Below are 13329 nucleotides of genomic sequence, written 5' to 3' on the forward strand. Positions count from 1 at the left end.
GGAGAGTCTTGGCCATTCCGTCTTATCTGGCATTGCAGATTTCAGCCCCCCCCTCATGAGACTCAGGGGACACAACAGCAGTGAGACAACACATCCTGCCTGGCTCGACACATAATGCTTAATTGTGCGGTACAATATTGTTCTTAAATATACAGTTTAATTGCTTTGGCATCATTGAATGCATTCTCTGATAGCAGCTGGAGATAGTCGTGTGTGACCTCAATGCTGCCTGCTGGCTGGACACTGAGTCACTCTCTGAGAGCCTCAGTCATCGTGTGTGTGTGTGTGTGTGTGTGTGTGTGTGTGTGTGTGTGTGTGTGTGCGCGTGTGTGTGTGTGTGTGTGTGTCCACGCTGTATTGGGTGAATCCTCCAATCTGCTCCTGTTCACTTCTCTTCACAGATCTGATAGGACTGGACTTATGGTGCCACGGCTGCACCGCATTAGCTTACACCTACCCTAGTCCTCTCAGATCTGTGAAGGCCTAATGGACACCTACCCTAGTCCTCTCAGATCTGTGAAGGCCTAATGGACACCTACCCTAGTCCTCTCAGATCTGTGAAGGGCTAGTGGACACCTACCCTAGTCCTCTCAGATCTGTGAAGGGCTAGTGGACACCTACCCTAGTCCTCTCAGATCTGTGAAGGCCTAATGGACACCTACCCTAGTCCTCTCAGATCTGTGAAGGGCTAATGGACACCTACCCTAGTCCTCTCAGATCTGTGAAGGGCTAATGGACAAGGGAACAACATTCTGGAATGAAACACAGCCCATGTCTAAGAGCATGCCGGTGTCACAGATGAACGACCATGGTACCAATCATGTCTCCAGTACGGAAGACCCAAGATTAGATTGGATTAGATTAGATAACTTCAACTTTATTGTCATTGCAGATTACAAGTACCAGACAACGAAATGCAGTTTCGCATCTAACCAGAAATGCAAATAGTGATATAAGAACATGATATAAAAAACATGACGATGATAGTGATAGGTACAGTATGGCATGTATGGTAGTTTAGAGATATGTACAGTTATGGGATATGTACAGTTAAGGTATCTTATGTACAGTATGTAATGTACAGATGTATACAAGAGGCTACATCAAAGAGGTATATGCAATGTGCAATAATACGGTATGTGCAAAGGTAGTATTGTAAACAGCGAAGCAAGCATCTACCATTACACCAGGGGGAAACCGTTAAGGTCCCAGGGACACATTTGAGTGTACATATGTCAGGCAGGCCTACTTCATCATCATGTGCCAATGTGAATTGTTTGGTTAACATAATGAGCTAAGAGTCTCAAGTTGGTTTTAACCCTGAATCACTGCCAGCTCATTATCAGGCTGAACAATAAGACAAACGTTCCTAACATCCATCTTCTGTGATATATTTTTCAAGCTCCTTTCACTGAGGTGAATTGGAGAGACACACATATCAAGTTATGGTTTAATTTTTTCGTAATCACATTTCTTCCATATTATGTGAAATCTATCTCCCTTCCATATTTCCATATATTTCCCTGAAAGGCCCTCTGATGTAATAACGGTCGTGTTTTTCTTGATATCCTTGTCGGTTTTGCTTTTCATTGGATACGATTTATATTGCAGTGGTAATATCTGTGAATGAATGTTCTATCCAACAATGAAATCTAATATCGGTTGGATAAAATGTGTCCTCTTTATCTGATTCCATTTATTAAACCAAACTCCTTTCATTGCAGCTAACATAAATAAATAAATACGATGGCGCCAGCTTCCCTAGTCTCTTTCTAGGGGGGATGTAGTCCATCTTGATAACATCTCCTTGTAGTCCAACTTCCTCTATTGTGTGGTCTCGAATGTTAGGAACCAAATAACATTGTAAATAACATAAATGTACTGGTTTTGTGATTAACGGGTGTTGTAAAATAAGTTGGTCCTGTAGGTCTGTACTCTACAGTCTCACTCAGTTGAACTCTCCATTTGAACGCAGATGGTGGTCCGGTGTTCAATCTCCCCAAGTTCTCTCATGTCACCCCCCTCCTTCGACCCCCCTCCTAAGCCCCATCTCTTCAGGCTACATCTTGATTGTCCCTCCTAAAGACCTCTTCATCCCCACCTCCCCCCAGTACAGTTTCTCTTCTGTAAAAACATTTTTAAAAAGTAATTCTTCCTTATTCTAGCACTGTGACTGCCAATGGCCCCTGGTCCTAGCATAGATGAGTTTTTCTTATGACGACCGATGACCGGATAGATGATTCACTTACATAGACAAATGTATTTGTTGTAAGTCGCTTTGGATAAAGGCGTCTGCTAAAATGTCAAAAAATGTAAAGGTGGGAGACACCGAGGGGTTAAATAGGGAGGTAGTTACTGTAGAACTACTGGAGGTTAGTTATCAGTATCAAGAGACAAACGAAGACATTAACTCTGGAGATCTTTATTGATCGGCTGACATTACGGGAACGGCCCGATCTCTTGGCTGATCATTGGCTGTTTGCTCAACCTGTTTCGACACCTGTCTGATAGTGGATAAGGATCAGTTTAGTTGACAAATGAGATATTTCTGTCTCTGACAGCTGAGCGACGGAGATAGAGAATGATATTCATGTGATTACGTACGTTCCTGATGATAACACCAGTTTCTCTCATCACCTTTGACTGCTAAACACTGTGTTTGTCGTCATGGAGGGATGACATTGGAAAAATGACATGTGAAAGCTTGTCTGTGGGGAGCATGCCGCGTCTAGCCTGCAGAAGGGGGCTGTGGGACTGTTGGTGGAGTGGGGATGGGGGCGTAATTGGGCCCTCCCTAGACAACCCGGTAGTCCCAGGCTCCCCCAGGAGAACCATATCGATACAGAACTTAGTGCAGACACGCGTTCCACATGGGCCGCTTACAACCCAGAGCGCCTCAGCTCACTCGATCCACCAACCTCAGCCTCCCAGTCACTTGGATTACAGGCCAGGTGCGGCGGCGTGGTGGCGTGGTGGCGCGGTATCGATATGGTGCTCCTGGGGAGCCCGGGACTACCAGGTTGTCTGAGGAGGGGCCAATTAGGCCCCCATCCCCACTCCACCAACAGTCCCGCTGCCCCCTCTGCAGGCCAGACGCGACATGCTCCCCACAACGTTGAACCCTCATTTTACAATACAGCCCAAACAAGCTGAGCTGAGCTGTACTGGGCTGGCCCGGTTAGGCGGTTACACATCCACCATAGTTGGTGAACCAGTACTGCCAAAGACAATGTGAAAGGAAAAATGTTCAAGCGAGTATGGTTCAGGCCAGCTCTGTAGTTTGTTAAACCTCTGAGAGTCTTAGGTAGTATTCCTCTACTGCAGTAGAATGTATGACTTTAGAATGGTCTGGAACAGAGCGAACAAGAGAGTTAGAAGCATCTCAGGGGTTTGTAGAGGCAACTGACATGAACAAAGATCTACAACGCCCCCTACGGGTATTCTTCAGAACCTCATGCTTTACCCTCGTACAGCTTTACTGATGTTTTGATTAGAGAGCTGAGTTACTACAGTCATGTTCATCATCAGAGGTTACACCCTTTAGACACACAATTAAAGGGTGTTGACATAGAGAAATCCACACCAAACTAATTTGTAAGTTAATCATAACCTTTGTAGGGTGCAGACACCCTACATTGTCCAAACGATACAGGGTAATTATCTTAATTTGACAAGTAAAGACGTGAGAAAGAGTTTTTTTGTTGCAGACTAGTTCACACAGTGTCAAACCACAACCTAACAAGACATGAGATGAAATATCTTGACAGAGACAAGTCATCTGATTACTGGTTTATGGGTTGGGGTGTTTCTGACAACTCAACAGACTGAAAAACACACACACCCGCACGCACACACACACACACACACACACACACACACACACACACACACACACACACACACACACACACACACAATGATGGCTGATCATTGGCTGTTGGCTCAACCTGTTTCAACATCTGTCTGATAGTGGATAAGGATCAGTTTAGTTGACAAATGAGACATTTCTGTCTCTGACAGCTGACACTGAGCGATGGATGAGTGACACCACCCTCTCAGCGCCCCGGAGATAGAGATTGATTTTGATGTGATTACGTTCCTGATGATAACACTGCAATTTCCCTCTTCACCTTTGACCCTTAAACATTGCATTTGTCATCATAAGATGGATGGCCGTCATTGGCTCATGTGAAAGCACGTTGAACCCTCGTTTTACAATACAGAGCCCAAACAAGCTGAGCTGAGGTGTACTGGGCTGGGCTGGTCACACATCCACAATAGTTGCTGAACCAGTACTGAAAAGGACAATGTGAAAGGAAAATGTTCAAGCCAGCACAGTTTGGTTCCAGTGGCGTTTTCACATTCGGGGGATATGGGGCACCGTCCCACCAGGTGGCACTGTGGTGCAAGATGCATTTACATTTACATTTCTGGCATTTAGCAGACACCTTATTCCAAAGTAACTTACAATTAATAAATTTGACTAAGCAAGTGAATCATTAATCCACCAGTCAAGATGCTTGTTACATCTGAACGTTGTGGAAACATGTATTTTATATTTAGTGAAATTGATGTCTATATAGTTATTGACTCACAATCCTTATAGTGCTGTTTTTGGAGTAATTTCTCTAGTTTGTGTTTGTGCGTGAGCTCACGCTGCGGACTGCCCTCTGAGGAGCACTCGTTGCTAGGGGACCGTGAGCGTGATTGGCATAAGCAGGGAAAACCTCCCACAAATGATATTGGGTGAAGGGGCAGAAACCAGGTGCCAGCGCTGTCGCCATGGTTACCACTTGCCACCCAGTCATGCCACTCAACTCCGCCCACACCTGCACACGTACGAGTGGACAAAAGAAGGGAGGGAGGGAGGGACGACCTGGATATCACCATATTCCATTTGAAGTGTGTGGGATGTTGTATAGATGCTGGTATAGACGTGGAACAGCAGTATGTGATGCAGAATTAGACTGTGCATTTACAGGGTTTGTTATGTATCACATGAAGAAAGAGATTGTAACATCCTCCCCCCACTCCTCTCTGTCTTTCCCAGGTTGCTGGTGTGCCTGGGTTGAGGATTGGGCAGGTGCATACTCGACTGGTCCAGGGCAAGGGGTAGAGACTGAGGGTGCTCTGTGATAGCGGTACCTGTCCTGATCGCAGGACCTTGCGAACTTTGACCTCACCTCTGTGTAGCTCCCCTTGTCATGAGCAGACAAGACGCCTGGCTTTGATCACTGCAGAAGCACACATATGGCACCTAAGGGCTATGACGTGAGGTCAAATATCCTGACAGAGACCAGTCACCTGTGTGCAGACATCATTGGGTTAACCGGTTGGGGTGTTTCTGACAACTCAACAGACAAACAAACACACAAACACACACACACACACACACACACACACATACACACAAAGCGGTTTTGAAGCTTTGTAGCATCCATGCTTTGGCTGCTTTTGCTGTCTTGGCAGGTGAGATTGACTGGCAGATAGGAAGATTGAGGAATGCAGACAGAACAGTGTCTGTTGGTTCCCTGGGGCTCTAGGTGAACTCCCTATTCATTACACTACTGCCAGGCCCTAATACCCTGCTGACACCTACCCCATCTACACACACATGCACACACACACACACACGCACATACACACTGAGGACTGATTTCAACTGCCAATCATCAATCAGGACTCACCCATTTTATCAAGGCAAGTCAAGGCAAGTTTCAGCACATTTCATACAACAGAGGCAATTCAATGTGCTTTACATAGAGCGTTACAAGAAGAGAAGTAAGTGTTGAAGAGCCCACTCTATATAACAAACAACAGTTTTAGGATCACTAAATACATATCATTTGATAATTGGATTCACTGTATCGTCTGCCGTAGGCTACTGGGTAAGTGGTACATTCAGGGACGGCTGGTATCAATGGGCTAGCAGGGCTAAGCCCCCCTATCTTTTACAATAAATATGAGAAAGTTATTAAATTAAAGAAATATTCAAATATAATAATTGTTGAATAATATAATTCATATTTAATAATTGTTAAACATTAGAACTGATTGATTTTGGTGGAACCTAGAGCAGCAACAGCACCGAATAGTCACAAAAAACTCAGGATATCTAAATGGGCAGATTTTTTACAGCCCAAACTCCTAGCATCATCTTCCAATCATTGTTGTCACATTGTGATTGAAAGGTGTGTTGGCGCTGCCTTGATTTCCCGAAAGTTTGGGCTAAATTAATTCAGCTCAGGCTGACTTTTGACCAATGACAGGGCGTGGCAGTACAATAGCAGTACAGTGAGGGCAGGCCGACTGTAGGGGGGAGAAGAGTAGTGAAGTAAAGCGGCAATTGCGGGTATTAGCATGCTAAACAAGGCGGATTATTTACTTTCTCATCCATTTTCGTTAATGTAGGAAAAATTGGAAGTGAAGAGACAGGGGGCACATCGTCCAAACGGTGTTCAAATAACACAAAAGGTCAAACGACAAAACCGTAAATGTTGTGTTTCTTGGTTTCAACGAAAGGACTGGCTAACGGCAAGTGTAGCTAAGTGCAAGTGAACATTTCCCGATGATCTGCAAAGAGAAACTGAAAGGGGAGCTGATGGTGATGTACAGTAGTGTGGAGTTTGTGGGTTTAACATCTGCAATGTCACTTTTGAGGATGATTACTGAGAACACTTTCAGAACACTTTTTCAGAGACATTGAAATTGACGCAAATAGCCATCACAACCCCTATGACATCGGCAGAGTCAGAGAGGTGTTTCAGTACACTTAAGAGGATCAAATCATTTCTCATAAGTACTATGGGACAAGATAGGCTGAACGCCCTGGCTATGCTGTCTATTGAGCGGGACTTCATCCAAAAATCACTGGACTTCAATGACATGGTGATTAACCTGTTTGTGTCCTAGAAAGGCAATGTGAGCTTCTGTTCAAATAAGGTAGGCCCAATTGAGTTGTTGGCAGATGTTACAATTGGACCACGTTTGTTAGTGCATAGCAGACCTTTTCTGATCTTGTAGGCTTAGGCTATGATAGAGCGTCTCTTCTATCATGTATCATTTCATCATTCTCGCATTGTGTTTTTGTTAAAAATGGCATGGGATATTGTGTACTGAGAAAAGTGTGTATGTATATGTGTGTGTGTGTGTGTGTGTGTGTGTGTATGAGAGAGAGAGAGAGAGAGAGAGAGAGAGAGAGAGAGAGAGAGAGAGAGAGAGAGAGAGAGAGAGAGAGAGAGAGAGAGAGAGAGAGAGAGAGAGAGAGAGAGAGAGAGAGAGAGAGAGAGAGAGAGAGAGAGAGAGAGAGAGAGAGAGAGAGAGAGAGAGAGAGAGAGAGAGAGAGAGAGAGAGAGAGAGAGAAAAAAACAAAACAAAGAGAGAGCGCTTTTGGCATCAGAACGTTTTTGTAGGTAGCCTACTTCTCTAGTTTTGTTGTAGAGCATTATTACTGTAACTTAGTTGGCACTGTATCTCGGATGTGATGCTGCTGTTGCTGCAGTGTGAACTATTGATGGGTACAGACCAGACCTGGGCATTGTACGGCCCCCGGGCCCTATGGCTGTCCCTGGCCGGCCCTGTGTGAGGTCAAAAAAATGCAATTGTACGTCCAGTAAAACATTTTCCATATGGTAATGGTGTTTGGTTGATGGGTGGGTGGGTGGATACATAGGGGAAAAAGAAAAAGAAGGACCTTCATTCCTTTTTGTGTACCCATAAATGCTGTACTGTGTACTTCCTTCTAATCAAATATTGTTTAAAAAAAAAAGAATAAAAGTCAGAGGAAACTATGACTATGAGTGCACTTGTCTATAAGTCTATGACTTCAGTGCAGTTATTCAAGCTCAAGGCAGACTGGACTTTTCTCACTGAACACAAAAAAGAACTGAAAAATATCAAAAGCACTTGTTGCTTTTTCTACTTAGATGCTTAGCTCTGTGTGTTGTAACTTTATAGTTAGTTAGACAGTTAAAATAGATTGATTAATATGTTACATGATTGTTTCACAGTTAAAATATATTGATTAATGTGTTACATGATTGATTCACAGTTCAAATAGATTGATTCATATGTTACATGATTGATTGACAGAAGTACATTTAGCAGAAGAAGAAGAACTGCAGGTTCCAGAATGTCTTGTAGAAAGACGTCATATAAGTTGACAGTTTGATGTTTTTGAGAAATGTGAATTGTACATTGAATTGAAAGTGAATATCTAATAGCTTGTTTTATTAAAAAAGAAAGTGATCACAAGTGTCAGCAGATTTGTATATAAAGAACCTTACCCTAAATTTCGTTGGTTGGTACCTGTACTGTAGCAATGACAATAAAGACCATTCATTCATTCATTTCGCTTGATATCACCAGTCCTAGCCATCATTTCAGAAGGTAGAAATACTACACTGTGACTCGTAATGTTCTGTAAATAATAGGCACCAACTGATGTTGCAAAAGGTCAAAACTATAGCTGCATACTTCCCTGTGTTTAAATGAGTCCTCTTGCTCTTCTATATTTCACCTACGCCACATTTTCATAGCCTTATCGTAACATGTATTCTTACCAGTAGCAGCTAGTCAAAACTATATCATTTACTGCTTTTTATAAAGCGATAAAAGTAATATTGAGCAGTTCAGCCTACTGGTCCGGCCCTCCACAATAGTCCCGGTTTCTCATGTGGCCCATTGTGAAAATTAATTGCCCACCCCTGATATAGACCCTAGGCCTAATGGAATTATTAGCCCCCCACTCAGTATCACCACCAGCCGCCACTGGATACATTGCTTGTAAACAAACTTACGTTTTAGCACGTGTTCCAAAGCAAGGACTGTGTGATCATCTAATTATGTGTAGTTATGTGTTTTTAGCATGATGTTCTATCAGCATGTTATGATGTGCTAATCATGCAGTTAGATGTTCATAGCGATGTTCCTTCTTAGCTGCTAGCTACTAGCAGCTGTTTTGCATGTGTTTTGATTCAGAACGCGTTTCTCCGGTATTTCGTTTGAGGTGTACCAACATTCAAATAAGCTTTAAGATTTACTTCAACTATTTTCAGATTTCAATGTATGACACATCATTTGAAAGCTTACAATCTTCACTTTCATAATCTGGATTTCTTTTTTTAAATAACCTGCCTTTGAGGACTCACCAGACCCTGTCACAGTCACCCATGCTGACGCCATACTGAGGTCAGCTCTTAGTGACTGATACCAGACATGGGTTCGCATACCGTAGTATTCTGAAATCATCCCCATACAGCAGTTATCTGTGCTTGATTGAGTTTGCCTGGCAAAATTTAACCAATGAAATAATACCTAAAGCAAACCCGACCCATTTCGCACTCCGGTGCTCAAGCAAGCAAAGTATGTTAAGGAATTTCAAATACTTTTCGACCCAGGTCTGATCTGAACCTACAATGTATGAAGCTTCAGTAATTGCCTTACACAGTTGTCATCCTACTCTAATAAGCCCTTTAGATTGTCCATGACAGCAATATTCCAGGTGAATTACAGTTTTTGCGTGGATGCCCTAACACAACATTTGCCGTGCGCATGATGATGAATCTATTCATGAGTCTATTTGTCATCATCATTCATCGGCCATCTGGAGAAATCTGTCTATTTGTGTGTGCGTTTGTCTTGTGCCCTTTTGGATAATGTTGATGGACATGTTTTTTTACTGTCAGGAGAAAGGTACACACACATGCACACATGCACAAGCACACACACACACACACACACACACACACACACACACACACACACACACACACACACACACACACACATACACACACACAACACACACACATACACACACACACACACACACACATACACACACCTCTCCCCTTCTCTGGAACTCCATACTATGGTTGTTTTGTTCTGAAGCTGATTAGTTTGTAGATTGACGGTGTATCAGGGGAGGGAATCTTCACTAGAGGGAAGTCAGAGACGTCTGTTTACAAGCCATCCTTCAGTGACTTGTGGCGTGTGACAGGAGAATCAGATAGAGGAAGGCCATCAGTTGGAAACCTGTCAGTCACAAAGACAAGCCTATCTCTCTTCCCTGTGTTAGTGTGTGTGTATGTGTGTCTGTGTGTGTGTGTGTGTGTGTATGTGTATGCATGTGTATGTGTGTGTGTGTGTGTGTGTGTGTGTGTGTGTGCGTGTGTGTGTGTGCGTGTGTGCGTGTGCGTGCGTGTTAAACAGTCCATTCTGTTTAAACCATCAGGATTCACAACACCTAGAATCCATTGCACACATAACAAATGGATGTAATGCATACAAACACCTGTACATAGCTCGTCATGACCGTATTGTGGACATTGTGTCTGATACAGTACAAAATATCTTACCATCTAGCGCAGCTATGTACAAGCATGCCAGAGTGTTACCAGAGTGGTTTGGTTTTACCAATGACGTTTTTGCCAACATCCCAAATACACCTGATGTTGTCTTTGTTGACACCAGCCACAAGGAGGTGCTGATTGTAGAAGTAGGCTGCCCCTTTGACCTGTACATGGACCAGACTTTCCAGGACAAGTATATCAAATACCAACCACTACTTAGTACGATAACCAGCTTTGGGTACAAGTGTAAATTCAGCATACTTGTATTTGGAAGTCTGGGCCATGTATATAAATGCACCATGAGGGGTCTGAGAATTGCTGCAATGACTAAAAGAAAGGCCAAACAGGTTGCCAAATGTTGCTCTGTCTCAGCTATTATTGGCAGCTTGGCCGTGTGGAGAAGGAGGTGTTATGTGTACCCTTGAGTGTTCAGTGCTGCTTAGCCCCGAAATATTTGATTTCCTGTTTGTGTAATATGATTTGTGGAACCAAATAAAGTATTCAAATGTGTGTGTGTGTGTGTGTGTGTGTGTGTGTGTGTGTGTGTGTGTGTGTGTGTGTGTGAGTGTGTGTGTGTGTGTGTGTGTGTGTGCACGGTTATCATTCCTGCTGGACTCTGCTGGAAGGGGAGTGAGGTAGTTTGTTATCCTCAGGCTGCACACACTACAGCAGGTCAGTTGAACAACACTAAAGCCACCTCTTCAGATACAAGACCACCATGATCTAAAACATGGCATATATATATATATATCATGTTCAATGATAGGTTTATCATCTGTAGAACCAGTGTTTATTGAGGAGATGATGTTCCACAGCCAAGCTATCCATGTGTGTTCAGCTCAGAGGGTGGAGAGCACTTCATACACACGCTTCATACTCGTAACAGCAGAGGGCGCTAAAGCCTTGTCTCAATCTCATCAGTTGACACAGGGCTGGAAACGGCCCAACCAGAGGGAGCTCAGAACAGGTGAGTTCTCCCTTTCAGCTACTTTGAAAGTAGAGCACAAAAGGAATTTGACCCAAAGCCCCAAACCGCTATCCCTCCAGCGTGCCCGCGTGTGAGTGTGTGTGAGTGTGTGTGTGTGTGTGTGTGTGTGAGTGTGTGTGTGTGTGTGTGTGTGTGTGAGTACGTGTGTGTGTGTGTGTGTGTGTGTGTGTGGGAGTGTGTGTGTGTGTGTGTGTGTGTGTGTGTGTGCCTGTGTGTGTGTGTGTGTTTCTACATGCCAAGATATTTCCTGGCGATGCCGCTCAGCCCAGGGCCCGTTGGTCCATTCCAGAGGAAATGAGTGTGAGTTCCTGCAGCAGTGAGGATGTGCTCTTCCTGTGTTCAGCCGCTCTTTCGTGTCCGCCTCTTTATCTGTTCACATTTTTGTGAACAACAGGCCCATTCCTATAGTTCAGTGGACAGATCTCTACCATATCTCTTTTTTTAAACTCTTGTGGATTTTCTTTACATACCTACACACACACACACACACACACACACACACACATACACACACACTGTATCTACATCACACATTCACACACCCTCACATCACCAGTTTCCTTAAACACTAGTCGTTCACACTCTCTGTTAGACAAGTAGATGCAGCTCACCATCCAACACCAGAGGGCCCCACAGTTCAGCTGAGTCATGACAAGAACCAGAAACATCTATTGTCAAGAAATGTATGAAAGACCCATACAATTTCTATCTTTTCCAAAAACCCTCATAGCCCCAACTACTCACCGCATATTCAAACCATTTGATTAAAGTAGCCTGCCTAGGGCATTTATAACCCTTTAGATGAGATTCGATGAGATGAGATTAGATGAGATTAGATTAGATTAGATTAGATTCAACTTTATTGTCATTACAGAGTACAAGTACCAAACAACGAAATGCAGTTCAGCATCTAACCAGAAGTCCAAATAGTGATATAAGAACATGATATAAGAACATGGCAATGCTAGTGAGGGGTACAGTAAGGCATGTACGGTAGTTTATAGGTATGTACAGTTATGAGCTATGTACAGTTAAGGTAGCTTATGTACGGTATCTAATGTACAGATGTATAAAAGAGCCTATATCACCAGGGGTGTGCAAAGGGTAAAGAGTGATCACATTGACCAGGGGTGTGCAACCAGCAATAGTGCAAAGGCTAAACTGGATTGTTCACAGTTCACAGTTTATAACTCCTCTGTTTGAGGCTAACGTTATGCACATGTCATCACTCCAAACAGAGTGACTAAAGGGACAGACAAGATCAGTTGAACTTGTAAGAAGACAGAGTGAGAGAGCTCTGACTGACTGACAGTAGACAAACAGACATCATCTGGAGGTGTTCTTCCCCTCTGGTGATGAGGAAGGTAGGAGGGCTATCTTTTCTATATTTATCCTTACAGTAGTGTGTGTGGAAGTGTGGAAACAAGCTACTCTGAGGCTGCAAGCCATTTCCTCCGGTATGCTATAATTAAGCAGTGTGTTGTCCTTGATTGTGGACAAATATGTTGAGTATTCTCAAACACACACTTACACATACACACACACACACACACACACACACACACACACACTGTGACCAGACACCTCTAACCACTCTGACCACAGATCCACCGGTCGTCTGAAGCTCTGATCTTGTGTTCTTTGTTCTTTTATCCTATTCTTTACCATACACCATAGACTTGGGGTCAATTTGATTGCAATACAGTCAATTCAACTGCAAACAATGGATTGACCCCAACCCTGTCACAAACCCATGATCTTTGCCACTGGCATTATGTATTTGAATGGTCTATTTCTTATCTCCCATGAGGGGTCAATGTTGTGCTGGTTAGGGGCGGTCTTTTGTCTATCAGGAAGTACGTAACGTCTAACACTATTCTAGCTCTATTCTTTATTTTATTGTTTGAGAAAATGGTTTGTCCATGTGTGATGACGATGTAGTGAGAGATTTGGGTTCACTTGTTTTCTTGTGTTTTGTTTGTTTTTGCT

The sequence above is a fragment of the Nansenia antarctica genome (genome assembly GCF_963989245.1).
Source record: "Nansenia antarctica genome assembly, chromosome: 1".
In the NCBI taxonomy this organism is placed as follows: domain Eukaryota; kingdom Metazoa; phylum Chordata; class Actinopteri; order Argentiniformes; family Microstomatidae; genus Nansenia; species Nansenia antarctica.